The sequence below is a fragment of the Phyllobates terribilis genome, unplaced genomic scaffold (assembly GCF_046119375.1).
Source record: "Phyllobates terribilis strain yellow unplaced genomic scaffold, ASM4611937v1 Scaffold_108__1_contigs__length_5656254, whole genome shotgun sequence".
Classification (NCBI taxonomy): domain Eukaryota; kingdom Metazoa; phylum Chordata; class Amphibia; order Anura; family Dendrobatidae; genus Phyllobates; species Phyllobates terribilis.
Genome location: NW_027362868.1, coordinates 1227721 through 1240394, shown reverse-complemented (window position 1 = coordinate 1240394; position 12674 = coordinate 1227721). Strand labels below are relative to the sequence as shown.

The window sequence follows — 12674 nt, the reverse complement described above, 5'->3', positions numbered from 1 at the left end:
TTCCCACCCGCCTCAACACCGTTGGAAGGGAGGAGAACCAATTAAGGCGGGGGGGGGTGGAACGAGCAGCTGTCTACCCTTAGCAGGAGGGTTGCTGATTAATTACCTCTCCTGCTGCTGCTGCTGCTGGCTGTCCAGCAGCAGACTGAAGGTGGCTGCTGCTGTGCGCAGGTATATAAAGGCTCAGAGCCTATTATGACACGCGCAGCCAGCGTTCCATTGCCACATTCCGTCTACTGCAGGCGGGATACCTGGATGGCTGAATGTCACTGAGAAGCTCACAGAGACCGCCATAAGCAACAGTTTAAAAGAATGCCACAGACTAATCAACCAAACTTTTTGGGTTGGTTTCTCTTTTATAGTCTGCAGGCATTAAATGAAAGAAGTCAGTGTTCCAGCAGAGGGAGACAACGTTTCAGAAAAGGCATTGTAGCAAACCAAAAAAGAAATTTTAAGCGCAGCAGAGTAACCAGCTCACATACCTGTTAGCTCAGGTGAGTTTAAAAGGCTGCTGTTGATAACAAGGGCATTTGCTAAATAGATGGTGTGTGTGCAACAATATACTGAAAGGTCAATTATATTGTGCAGCTTATCTCACCACCTGTAGTTATTTAGGTGAAAGCTCCAAAATGCTTGCCTAATATGTCTGTTTATCCAAAAGGAAGTATAGAGGGAGAGCTAGATAGATAGCATTGCATTACATTACATTACATGGCAATGCAATGCACAGTTGCTGAAGTTGAACCAAAATGAGCTTGTCATCTGGCTTCTGCAACTTTTAACATGAAAAATCCAATGAGGAGAAGAAAAGCAAAGCCAAAGAGTCCATCCCAAAATCCGACAAACAAGCAAAATGAACAAAAAGCATTGAATTCAATTCTTTCTGATTTTAGAAACTGCATTAAAGAAGGGGTGCACCGGTCCTGGAGATACTGCAATACCAGGTCAATGCGTGGAGTGGACAGAGCAAGCTCTTTTTCCATCTCCCTGTTCTAAAAATCCATTTAATATATGGTCCCCAGATAGGGGACGTATCAGATATTAAACTGATAAGAACAGATACTACACTTGATCTTAGCCAAAAGGCCGAGAAGCGATAACCAGAATTGGTTTCCGACTACGGTGCCACCCAAGGATTCTGAAAAGTCCATTTGTGGAGATGGCCACCTGGACTCCCGTTAAGAAGACATGCTGTCAACCTCTAGATCCCTCACATGCCTGCACTTTTCGGCTTGCTGCTGCTGCAATCCACGCGTTTTAGATCTGCATAACTCCACCTCTTTTAGCACAGTACCCTCAACCCCCGGCTGTTCCCACCCGCCTCAACACCGTTGGAAGGGAGGAGAACCAATTAAGGCGGGGGGGGGGGGTGGAACGAGCAGCTGTCTACCCTTAGCAGGAGGGTTGCTGATTAATTACCTCTCCTGCTGCTGCTGCTGCTGGCTGTCCAGCAGCAGACTGAAGGTGGCTGCTGCTGTGCGCAGGTATATAAAGGCTCAGAGCCTATTATGACACGCGCAGCCAGCGTTCCATTGCCACATTCCGTCTACTGCAGGCGGGATACCTGGATGGCTGAATGTCACTGAGAAGCTCACAGAGACCGCCATAAGCAACAGTTTAAAAGAATGCCACAGACTAATCAACCAAACTTTTTGGGTTGGTTTCTCTTTTATAGTCTGCAGGCATTAAATGAAAGAAGTCAGTGTTCCAGCAGAGGGAGACAACGTTTCAGAAAAGGCATTGTAGCAAACCAAAAAAGAAATTTTAAGCGCAGCAGAGTAACCAGCTCACATACCTGTTAGCTCAGGTGAGTTTAAAAGGCTGCTGTTGATAACAAGGGCATTTGCTAAATAGATGGTGTGTGTGCAACAATATACTGAAAGGTCAATTATATTGTGCAGCTTATCTCACCACCTGTAGTTATTTAGGTGAAAGCTCCAAAATGCTTGCCTAATATGTCTGTTTATCCAAAAGGAAGTATAGAGGGAGAGCTAGATAGATAGCATTGCATTACATTACATTACATGGCAATGCAATGCACAGTTGCTGAAGTTGAACCAAAATGAGCTTGTCATCTGGCTTCTGCAACTTTTAACATGAAAAATCCAATGAGGAGAAGAAAAGCAAAGCCAAAGAGTCCATCCCAAAATCCGACAAACAAGCAAAATGAACAAAAAGCATTGAATTCAACTTTTTCTGATTTTAGAAACTGCATTAAAGAAGGGGTGCACCGGTCCTGGAGATACTGCAATACCAGGTCAATGCGTGGAGTGGACAGAGCAAGCTCTTTTTCCATCTCCCTGTTCTAAAAATCCATTTAATATATGGTCCCCAGATAGGGGACGTATCAGATATTAAACTGATAAGAACAGATACTACACTTGATCTTAGCCAAAAGGCCGAGAAGCGATAACCAGAATTGGTTTCCGACTACGGTGCCACCCAAGGATTCTGAAAAGTCCATTTGTGGAGATGGCCACCTGGACTCCCGTTAAGAAGACATGCTGTCAACCTCTAGATCCCTCACATGCCTGCACTTTTCGGCTTGCTGCTGCTGCAATCCACGCGTTTTAGATCTGCATAACTCCACCTCTTTTAGCACAGTACCCTCAACCCCCGGCTGTTCCCACCCGCCTCAACACCGTTGGAAGGGAGGAGAACCAATTAAGGCGGGGGGGGGGGGTGGAACGAGCAGGTGTCTACCCTTAGCAGGAGGGTTGCTGATTAATTACCTCTCCTGCTGCTGCTGCTGCTGGCTGTCCAGCAGCAGACTGAAGGTGGCTGCTGCTGTGCGCAGGTATATAAAGGCTCAGAGCCTATTATGACACGCGCAGCCAGCGTTCCATTGCCACATTCCGTCTACTGCAGGCGGGATACCTGGATGGCTGAATGTCACTGAGAAGCTCACAGAGACCGCCATAAGCAACAGTTTAAAAGAATGCCACAGACTAATCAACCAAACTTTTTGGGTTGGTTTCTCTTTTATAGTCTGCAGGCATTAAATGAAAGAAGTCAGTGTTCCAGCAGAGGGAGACAACGTTTCAGAAAAGGCATTGTAGCAAACCAAAAAAGAAATTTTAAGCGCAGCAGAGTAACCAGCTCACATACCTGTTAGCTCAGGTGAGTTTAAAAGGCTGCTGTTGATAACAAGGGCATTTGCTAAATAGATGGTGTGTGTGCAACAATATACTGAAAGGTCAATTATATTGTGCAGCTTATCTCACCACCTGTAGTTATTTAGGTGAAAGCTCCAAAATGCTTGCCTAATATGTCTGTTTATCCAAAAGGAAGTATAGAGGGAGAGCTAGATAGATAGCATTGCATTACATTACATTACATGGCAATGCAATGCACAGTTGCTGAAGTTGAACCAAAATGAGCTTGTCATCTGGCTTCTGCAACTTTTAACATGAAAAATCCAATGAGGAGAAGAAAAGCAAAGCCAAAGAGTCCATCCCAAAATCCGACAAACAAGCAAAATGAACAAAAAGCATTGAATTCAATTCTTTCTGATTTTAGAAACTGCATTAAAGAAGGGGTGCACCGGTCCTGGAGATACTGCAATACCAGGTCAATGCGTGGAGTGGACAGAGCAAGCTCTTTTTCCATCTCCCTGTTCTAAAAATCCATTTAATATATGGTCCCCAGATAGGGGACGTATCAGATATTAAACTGATAAGAACAGATACTACACTTGATCTTAGCCAAAAGGCCGAGAAGCGATAACCAGAATTGGTTTCCGACTACGGTGCCACCCAAGGATTCTGAAAAGTCCATTTGTGGAGATGGCCACCTGGACTCCCGTTAAGAAGACATGCTGTCAACCTCTAGATCCCTCACATGCCTGCACTTTTCGGCTTGCTGCTGCTGCAATCCACGCGTTTTAGATCTGCATAACTCCACCTCTTTTAGCACAGTACCCTCAACCCCCGGCTGTTCCCACCCGCCTCAACACCGTTGGAAGGGAGGAGAACCAATTAAGGCGGGGGGGGGGGGGTGGAACGAGCAGCTGTCTACCCTTAGCAGGAGGGTTGCTGATTAATTACCTCTCCTGCTGCTGCTGCTGCTGGCTGTCCAGCAGCAGACTGAAGGTGGCTGCTGCTGTGCGCAGGTATATAAAGGCTCAGAGCCTATTATGACACGCGCAGCCAGCGTTCCATTGCCACATTCCGTCTACTGCAGGCGGGATACCTGGATGGCTGAATGTCACTGAGAAGCTCACAGAGACCGCCATAAGCAACAGTTTAAAAGAATGCCACAGACTAATCAACCAAACTTTTTGGGTTGGTTTCTCTTTTATAGTCTGCAGGCATTAAATGAAAGAAGTCAGTGTTCCAGCAGAGGGAGACAACGTTTCAGAAAAGGCATTGTAGCAAACCAAAAAAGAAATTTTAAGCGCAGCAGAGTAACCAGCTCACATACCTGTTAGCTCAGGTGAGTTTAAAAGGCTGCTGTTGATAACAAGGGCATTTGCTAAATAGATGGTGTGTGTGCAACAATATACTGAAAGGTCAATTATATTGTGCAGCTTATCTCACCACCTGTAGTTATTTAGGTGAAAGCTCCAAAATGCTTGCCTAATATGTCTGTTTATCCAAAAGGAAGTATAGAGGGAGAGCTAGATAGATAGCATTGCATTACATTACATTACATGGCAATGCAATGCACAGTTGCTGAAGTTGAACCAAAATGAGCTTGTCATCTGGCTTCTGCAACTTTTAACATGAAAAATCCAATGAGGAGAAGAAAAGCAAAGCCAAAGAGTCCATCCCAAAATCCGACAAACAAGCAAAATGAACAAAAAGCATTGAATTCAACTTTTTCTGATTTTAGAAACTGCATTAAAGAAGGGGTGCACCGGTCCTGGAGATACTGCAATACCAGGTCAATGCGTGGAGTGGACAGAGCAAGCTCTTTTTCCATCTCCCTGTTCTAAAAATCCATTTAATATATGGTCCCCAGATAGGGGACGTATCAGATATTAAACTGATAAGAACAGATACTACACTTGATCTTAGCCAAAAGGCCGAGAAGCGATAACCAGAATTGGTTTCCGACTACGGTGCCACCCAAGGATTCTGAAAAGTCCATTTGTGGAGATGGCCACCTGGACTCCCGTTAAGAAGACATGCTGTCAACCTCTAGATCCCTCACATGCCTGCACTTTTCGGCTTGCTGCTGCTGCAATCCACGCGTTTTAGATCTGCATAACTCCACCTCTTTTAGCACAGTACCCTCAACCCCCGGCTGTTCCCACCCGCCTCAACACCGTTGGAAGGGAGGAGAACCAATTAAGGCGGGGGGGGGGGGTGGAACGAGCAGGTGTCTACCCTTAGCAGGAGGGTTGCTGATTAATTACCTCTCCTGCTGCTGCTGCTGCTGGCTGTCCAGCAGCAGACTGAAGGTGGCTGCTGCTGTGCGCAGGTATATAAAGGCTCAGAGCCTATTATGACACGCGCAGCCAGCGTTCCATTGCCACATTCCGTCTACTGCAGGCGGGATACCTGGATGGCTGAATGTCACTGAGAAGCTCACAGAGACCGCCATAAGCAACAGTTTAAAAGAATGCCACAGACTAATCAACCAAACTTTTTGGGTTGGTTTCTCTTTTATAGTCTGCAGGCATTAAATGAAAGAAGTCAGTGTTCCAGCAGAGGGAGACAACGTTTCAGAAAAGGCATTGTAGCAAACCAAAAAAGAAATTTTAAGCGCAGCAGAGTAACCAGCTCACATACCTGTTAGCTCAGGTGAGTTTAAAAGGCTGCTGTTGATAACAAGGGCATTTGCTAAATAGATGGTGTGTGTGCAACAATATACTGAAAGGTCAATTATATTGTGCAGCTTATCTCACCACCTGTAGTTATTTAGGTGAAAGCTCCAAAATGCTTGCCTAATATGTCTGTTTATCCAAAAGGAAGTATAGAGGGAGAGCTAGATAGATAGCATTGCATTACATTACATTACATGGCAATGCAATGCACAGTTGCTGAAGTTGAACCAAAATGAGCTTGTCATCTGGCTTCTGCAACTTTTAACATGAAAAATCCAATGAGGAGAAGAAAAGCAAAGCCAAAGAGTCCATCCCAAAATCCGACAAACAAGCAAAATGAACAAAAAGCATTGAATTCAATTCTTTCTGATTTTAGAAACTGCATTAAAGAAGGGGTGCACCGGTCCTGGAGATACTGCAATACCAGGTCAATGCGTGGAGTGGACAGAGCAAGCTCTTTTTCCATCTCCCTGTTCTAAAAATCCATTTAATATATGGTCCCCAGATAGGGGACGTATCAGATATTAAACTGATAAGAACAGATACTACACTTGATCTTAGCCAAAAGGCCGAGAAGCGATAACCAGAATTGGTTTCCGACTACGGTGCCACCCAAGGATTCTGAAAAGTCCATTTGTGGAGATGGCCACCTGGACTCCCGTTAAGAAGACATGCTGTCAACCTCTAGATCCCTCACATGCCTGCACTTTTCGGCTTGCTGCTGCTGCAATCCACGCGTTTTAGATCTGCATAACTCCACCTCTTTTAGCACAGTACCCTCAACCCCCGGCTGTTCCCACCCGCCTCAACACCGTTGGAAGGGAGGAGAACCAATTAAGGCGGGGGGGGGGGGGTGGAACGAGCAGCTGTCTACCCTTAGCAGGAGGGTTGCTGATTAATTACCTCTCCTGCTGCTGCTGCTGCTGGCTGTCCAGCAGCAGACTGAAGGTGGCTGCTGCTGTGCGCAGGTATATAAAGGCTCAGAGCCTATTATGACACGCGCAGCCAGCGTTCCATTGCCACATTCCGTCTACTGCAGGCGGGATACCTGGATGGCTGAATGTCACTGAGAAGCTCACAGAGACCGCCATAAGCAACAGTTTAAAAGAATGCCACAGACTAATCAACCAAACTTTTTGGGTTGGTTTCTCTTTTATAGTCTGCAGGCATTAAATGAAAGAAGTCAGTGTTCCAGCAGAGGGAGACAACGTTTCAGAAAAGGCATTGTAGCAAACCAAAAAAGAAATTTTAAGCGCAGCAGAGTAACCAGCTCACATACCTGTTAGCTCAGGTGAGTTTAAAAGGCTGCTGTTGATAACAAGGGCATTTGCTAAATAGATGGTGTGTGTGCAACAATATACTGAAAGGTCAATTATATTGTGCAGCTTATCTCACCACCTGTAGTTATTTAGGTGAAAGCTCCAAAATGCTTGCCTAATATGTCTGTTTATCCAAAAGGAAGTATAGAGGGAGAGCTAGATAGATAGCATTGCATTACATTACATTACATGGCAATGCAATGCACAGTTGCTGAAGTTGAACCAAAATGAGCTTGTCATCTGGCTTCTGCAACTTTTAACATGAAAAATCCAATGAGGAGAAGAAAAGCAAAGCCAAAGAGTCCATCCCAAAATCCGACAAACAAGCAAAATGAACAAAAAGCATTGAATTCAATTCTTTCTGATTTTAGAAACTGCATTAAAGAAGGGGTGCACCGGTCCTGGAGATACTGCAATACCAGGTCAATGCGTGGAGTGGACAGAGCAAGCTCTTTTTCCATCTCCCTGTTCTAAAAATCCATTTAATATATGGTCCCCAGATAGGGGACGTATCAGATATTAAACTGATAAGAACAGATACTACACTTGATCTTAGCCAAAAGGCCGAGAAGCGATAACCAGAATTGGTTTCCGACTACGGTGCCACCCAAGGATTCTGAAAAGTCCATTTGTGGAGATGGCCACCTGGACTCCCGTTAAGAAGACATGCTGTCAACCTCTAGATCCCTCACATGCCTGCACTTTTCGGCTTGCTGCTGCTGCAATCCACGCGTTTTAGATCTGCATAACTCCACCTCTTTTAGCACAGTACCCTCAACCCCCGGCTGTTCCCACCCGCCTCAACACCGTTGGAAGGGAGGAGAACCAATTAAGGCGGGGGGGGGGGGTGGAACGAGCAGCTGTCTACCCTTAGCAGGAGGGTTGCTGATTAATTACCTCTCCTGCTGCTGCTGCTGCTGGCTGTCCAGCAGCAGACTGAAGGTGGCTGCTGCTGTGCGCAGGTATATAAAGGCTCAGAGCCTATTATGACACGCGCAGCCAGCGTTCCATTGCCACATTCCGTCTACTGCAGGCGGGATACCTGGATGGCTGAATGTCACTGAGAAGCTCACAGAGACCGCCATAAGCAACAGTTTAAAAGAATGCCACAGACTAATCAACCAAACTTTTTGGGTTGGTTTCTCTTTTATAGTCTGCAGGCATTAAATGAAAGAAGTCAGTGTTCCAGCAGAGGGAGACAACGTTTCAGAAAAGGCATTGTAGCAAACCAAAAAAGAAATTTTAAGCGCAGCAGAGTAACCAGCTCACATACCTGTTAGCTCAGGTGAGTTTAAAAGGCTGCTGTTGATAACAAGGGCATTTGCTAAATAGATGGTGTGTGTGCAACAATATACTGAAAGGTCAATTATATTGTGCAGCTTATCTCACCACCTGTAGTTATTTAGGTGAAAGCTCCAAAATGCTTGCCTAATATGTCTGTTTATCCAAAAGGAAGTATAGAGGGAGAGCTAGATAGATAGCATTGCATTACATTACATTACATGGCAATGCAATGCACAGTTGCTGAAGTTGAACCAAAATGAGCTTGTCATCTGGCTTCTGCAACTTTTAACATGAAAAATCCAATGAGGAGAAGAAAAGCAAAGCCAAAGAGTCCATCCCAAAATCCGACAAACAAGCAAAATGAACAAAAAGCATTGAATTCAATTCTTTCTGATTTTAGAAACTGCATTAAAGAAGGGGTGCACCGGTCCTGGAGATACTGCAATACCAGGTCAATGCGTGGAGTGGACAGAGCAAGCTCTTTTTCCATCTCCCTGTTCTAAAAATCCATTTAATATATGGTCCCCAGATAGGGGACGTATCAGATATTAAACTGATAAGAACAGATACTACACTTGATCTTAGCCAAAAGGCCGAGAAGCGATAACCAGAATTGGTTTCCGACTTCGGTGCCACCCAAGGATTCTGAAAAGTCCATTTGTGGAGATGGCCACCTGGACTCCCGTTAAGAAGACATGCTGTCAACCTCTAGATCCCTCACATGCCTGCACTTTTCGGCTTGCTGCTGCTGCAATCCACGCGTTTTAGATCTGCATAACTCCACCTCTTTTAGCACAGTACCCTCAACCCCCGGCTGTTCCCACCCGCCTCAACACCGTTGGAAGGGAGGAGAACCAATTAAGGCGGGGGGGGGTGGAACGAGCAGCTGTCTACCCTTAGCAGGAGGGTTGCTGATTAATTACCTCTCCTGCTGCTGCTGCTGCTGGCTGTCCAGCAGCAGACTGAAGGTGGCTGCTGCTGTGCGCAGGTATATAAAGGCTCAGAGCCTATTATGACACGCGCAGCCAGCGTTCCATTGCCACATTCCGTCTACTGCAGGCGGGATACCTGGATGGCTGAATGTCACTGAGAAGCTCACAGAGACCGCCATAAGCAACAGTTTAAAAGAATGCCACAGACTAATCAACCAAACTTTTTGGGTTGGTTTCTCTTTTATAGTCTGCAGGCATTAAATGAAAGAAGTCAGTGTTCCAGCAGAGGGAGACAACGTTTCAGAAAAGGCATTGTAGCAAACCAAAAAAGAAATTTTAAGCGCAGCAGAGTAACCAGCTCACATACCTGTTAGCTCAGGTGAGTTTAAAAGGCTGCTGTTGATAACAAGGGCATTTGCTAAATAGATGGTGTGTGTGCAACAATATACTGAAAGGTCAATTATATTGTGCAGCTTATCTCACCACCTGTAGTTATTTAGGTGAAAGCTCCAAAATGCTTGCCTAATATGTCTGTTTATCCAAAAGGAAGTATAGAGGGAGAGCTAGATAGATAGCATTGCATTACATTACATTACATGGCAATGCAATGCACAGTTGCTGAAGTTGAACCAAAATGAGCTTGTCATCTGGCTTCTGCAACTTTTAACATGAAAAATCCAATGAGGAGAAGAAAAGCAAAGCCAAAGAGTCCATCCCAAAATCCGACAAACAAGCAAAATGAACAAAAAGCATTGAATTCAATTCTTTCTGATTTTAGAAACTGCATTAAAGAAGGGGTGCACCGGTCCTGGAGATACTGCAATACCAGGTCAATGCGTGGAGTGGACAGAGCAAGCTCTTTTTCCATCTCCCTGTTCTAAAAATCCATTTAATATATGGTCCCCAGATAGGGGACGTATCAGATATTAAACTGATAAGAACAGATACTACACTTGATCTTAGCCAAAAGGCCGAGAAGCGATAACCAGAATTGGTTTCCGACTACGGTGCCACCCAAGGATTCTGAAAAGTCCATTTGTGGAGATGGCCACCTGGACTCCCGTTAAGAAGACATGCTGTCAACCTCTAGATCCCTCACATGCCTGCACTTTTCGGCTTGCTGCTGCTGCAATCCACGCGTTTTAGATCTGCATAACTCCACCTCTTTTAGCACAGTACCCTCAACCCCCGGCTGTTCCCACCCGCCTCAACACCGTTGGAAGGGAGGAGAACAAATTAAGGCGGGGGGGGGGTGGAACGAGCAGCTGTCTACCCTTAGCAGGAGGGTTGCTGATTAATTACCTCTCCTGCTGCTGCTGCTGCTGGCTGTCCAGCAGCAGACTGAAGGTGGCTGCTGCTGTGCGCAGGTATATAAAGGCTCAGAGCCTATTATGACACGCGCAGCCAGCGTTCCATTGCCACATTCCGTCTACTGCAGGCGGGATACCTGGATGGCTGAATGTCACTGAGAAGCTCACAGAGACCGCCATAAGCAACAGTTTAAAAGAATGCCACAGACTAATCAACCAAACTTTTTGGGTTGGTTTCTCTTTTATAGTCTGCAGGCATTAAATGAAAGAAGTCAGTGTTCCAGCAGAGGGAGACAACGTTTCAGAAAAGGCATTGTAGCAAACCAAAAAAGAAATTTTAAGCGCAGCAGAGTAACCAGCTCACATACCTGTTAGCTCAGGTGAGTTTAAAAGGCTGCTGTTGATAACAAGGGCATTTGCTAAATAGATGGTGTGTGTGCAACAATATACTGAAAGGTCAATTATATTGTGCAGCTTATCTCACCACCTGTAGTTATTTAGGTGAAAGCTCCAAAATGCTTGCCTAATATGTCTGTTTATCCAAAAGGAATTATAGAGGGAGAGCTAGATAGATAGCATTGCATTACATTACATTACATGGCAATGCAATGCACAGTTGCTGAAGTTGAACCAAAATGAGCTTGTCATCTGGCTTCTGCAACTTTTAACATGAAAAATCCAATGAGGAGAAGAAAAGCAAAGCCAAAGAGTCCATCCCAAAATCCGACAAACAAGCAAAATGAACAAAAAGCATTGAATTCAATTCTTTCTGATTTTAGAAACTGCATTAAAGAAGGGGTGCACCGGTCCTGGAGATACTGCAATACCAGGTCAATGCGTGGAGTGGACAGAGCAAGCTCTTTTTCCATCTCCCTGTTCTAAAAATCCATTTAATATATGGTCCCCAGATAGGGGACGTATCAGATATTAAACTGATAAGAACAGATTTTTTTTTAATTTGGCTATCCCCTGCAGAGGGATAAAACCGTTTATTAAAACTTTAACAAATTACAAGCATAATTAGACAAATACCAAACGTTAAAAGACAAATGAAATTTACAAAACAAAAAAATACAAAGATTTTAAATAATTAGGTTCCTTTGGTCAACAAGCCATTTTTTGGAAATATGTACATTCTTCTTTTTGTCAATTAAATAATAAGTATACATTTCACATAAACATAAACTTAAAACATCATTCACTGATAAAACATCTTGTTTAAAAATAGCAATGTTGCGCGCTTTCCAGAGAGATGACTTGGCGCAGTTCACTGTCTTCCAAGCCATTGTGTACTGGTCCATTGTGGGGCATTCCATAAGTCCGTATAGCACAGTTTTATATGTAAAGTCCTTGAGGTCTGCCACCCTTTCCAGTAGGGGGAGCAGTCTTCTCCAGAAATCCTTTGCAAAATTACATGTCCATAATAGATGTTCCACCGTTTCCTCTTCTTGGCATCCGGCTCTTGGGCAGATGGCAGACCTCACAAATCCTCTTCTGTATTGGAATGCCCGGCAAGGAAGACAGCGGTGCATGCAACTCCAAGCCAGATCTCTCTGTTCATTAAAAAGATAAAAAACGTTAATCATTTTCCAGATAGACATAGATTTGTCATCATCATATCTGTCAACATTACATATTTCCTCACTTTTACGTATTTCTTTAATTAGTTTCTTACTATTTCTTAATTCCTCTATTTTCTTAGTCCCTAAATTAAAATCGGACACTATTTTCCTTAAAATCTCATAATGCGTCGACAAATTAAAAGCATGGGGCGCAGATATATTAACTTCATACCATCCAAACTTTCTCATAAAAATTCCTGTATTAAAACGCATAAAAAAGGACCAATAGTGATTCTTAAAAAGGGCATTAAAACAGTAAACGAACAGATGGATTAAAAGAAACCTATTAAAATCTGGAAAATCTTTACCACCTTTTACTTTTGATTTCATCATGATTTCTCTTTTCAGCTTTTCCATTTTTGAGTTCCAAAAGAAGGTAAAACAGGCTTTGGTTATCTTTTTTAAAACATTAACAGGCGGGGGGAAAACCATGCTAA

The 12674-nt window shown here is 44.1% G+C and overlaps 9 non-coding genes across 9 annotated transcripts; all 9 read right to left on the bottom strand.

Annotated features, from left to right (window-relative positions):
- Positions 1-907: 907 nt before the first annotated feature.
- LOC141199037 (U2 spliceosomal RNA) lies at positions 908-1098 on the bottom strand. The gene has a single exon (XR_012270802.1). It is a non-coding gene; the product is annotated as a U2 spliceosomal RNA (small nuclear RNA).
- A 1122-nt stretch (positions 1099-2220) lies between these two features.
- LOC141199035 (U2 spliceosomal RNA) lies at positions 2221-2411 on the bottom strand. The gene has a single exon (XR_012270800.1). It is a non-coding gene; the product is annotated as a U2 spliceosomal RNA (small nuclear RNA).
- Positions 2412-3533: 1122 nt separating this feature from the next.
- Positions 3534-3724, bottom strand: LOC141199034 (U2 spliceosomal RNA). The gene has a single exon (XR_012270799.1). It is a non-coding gene; the product is annotated as a U2 spliceosomal RNA (small nuclear RNA).
- A 1123-nt stretch (positions 3725-4847) lies between these two features.
- On the bottom strand, positions 4848-5038 carry LOC141199033 (U2 spliceosomal RNA). The gene has a single exon (XR_012270798.1). It is a non-coding gene; the product is annotated as a U2 spliceosomal RNA (small nuclear RNA).
- Positions 5039-6160: 1122 nt separating this feature from the next.
- Positions 6161-6351, bottom strand: LOC141199032 (U2 spliceosomal RNA). The gene has a single exon (XR_012270797.1). It is a non-coding gene; the product is annotated as a U2 spliceosomal RNA (small nuclear RNA).
- Positions 6352-7474: 1123 nt separating this feature from the next.
- LOC141199031 (U2 spliceosomal RNA) lies at positions 7475-7665 on the bottom strand. The gene has a single exon (XR_012270796.1). It is a non-coding gene; the product is annotated as a U2 spliceosomal RNA (small nuclear RNA).
- A 1122-nt stretch (positions 7666-8787) lies between these two features.
- Positions 8788-8978, bottom strand: LOC141199030 (U2 spliceosomal RNA). The gene has a single exon (XR_012270795.1). It is a non-coding gene; the product is annotated as a U2 spliceosomal RNA (small nuclear RNA).
- Positions 8979-10097: 1119 nt separating this feature from the next.
- Positions 10098-10288, bottom strand: LOC141199029 (U2 spliceosomal RNA). Its single transcript, XR_012270794.1, has one exon. It is a non-coding gene; the product is annotated as a U2 spliceosomal RNA (small nuclear RNA).
- A 1120-nt stretch (positions 10289-11408) lies between these two features.
- LOC141200858 (U2 spliceosomal RNA) lies at positions 11409-11596 on the bottom strand. The gene has a single exon (XR_012272560.1). It is a non-coding gene; the product is annotated as a U2 spliceosomal RNA (small nuclear RNA).
- Between the last annotated feature and the right edge of the window lie 1078 nt (positions 11597-12674).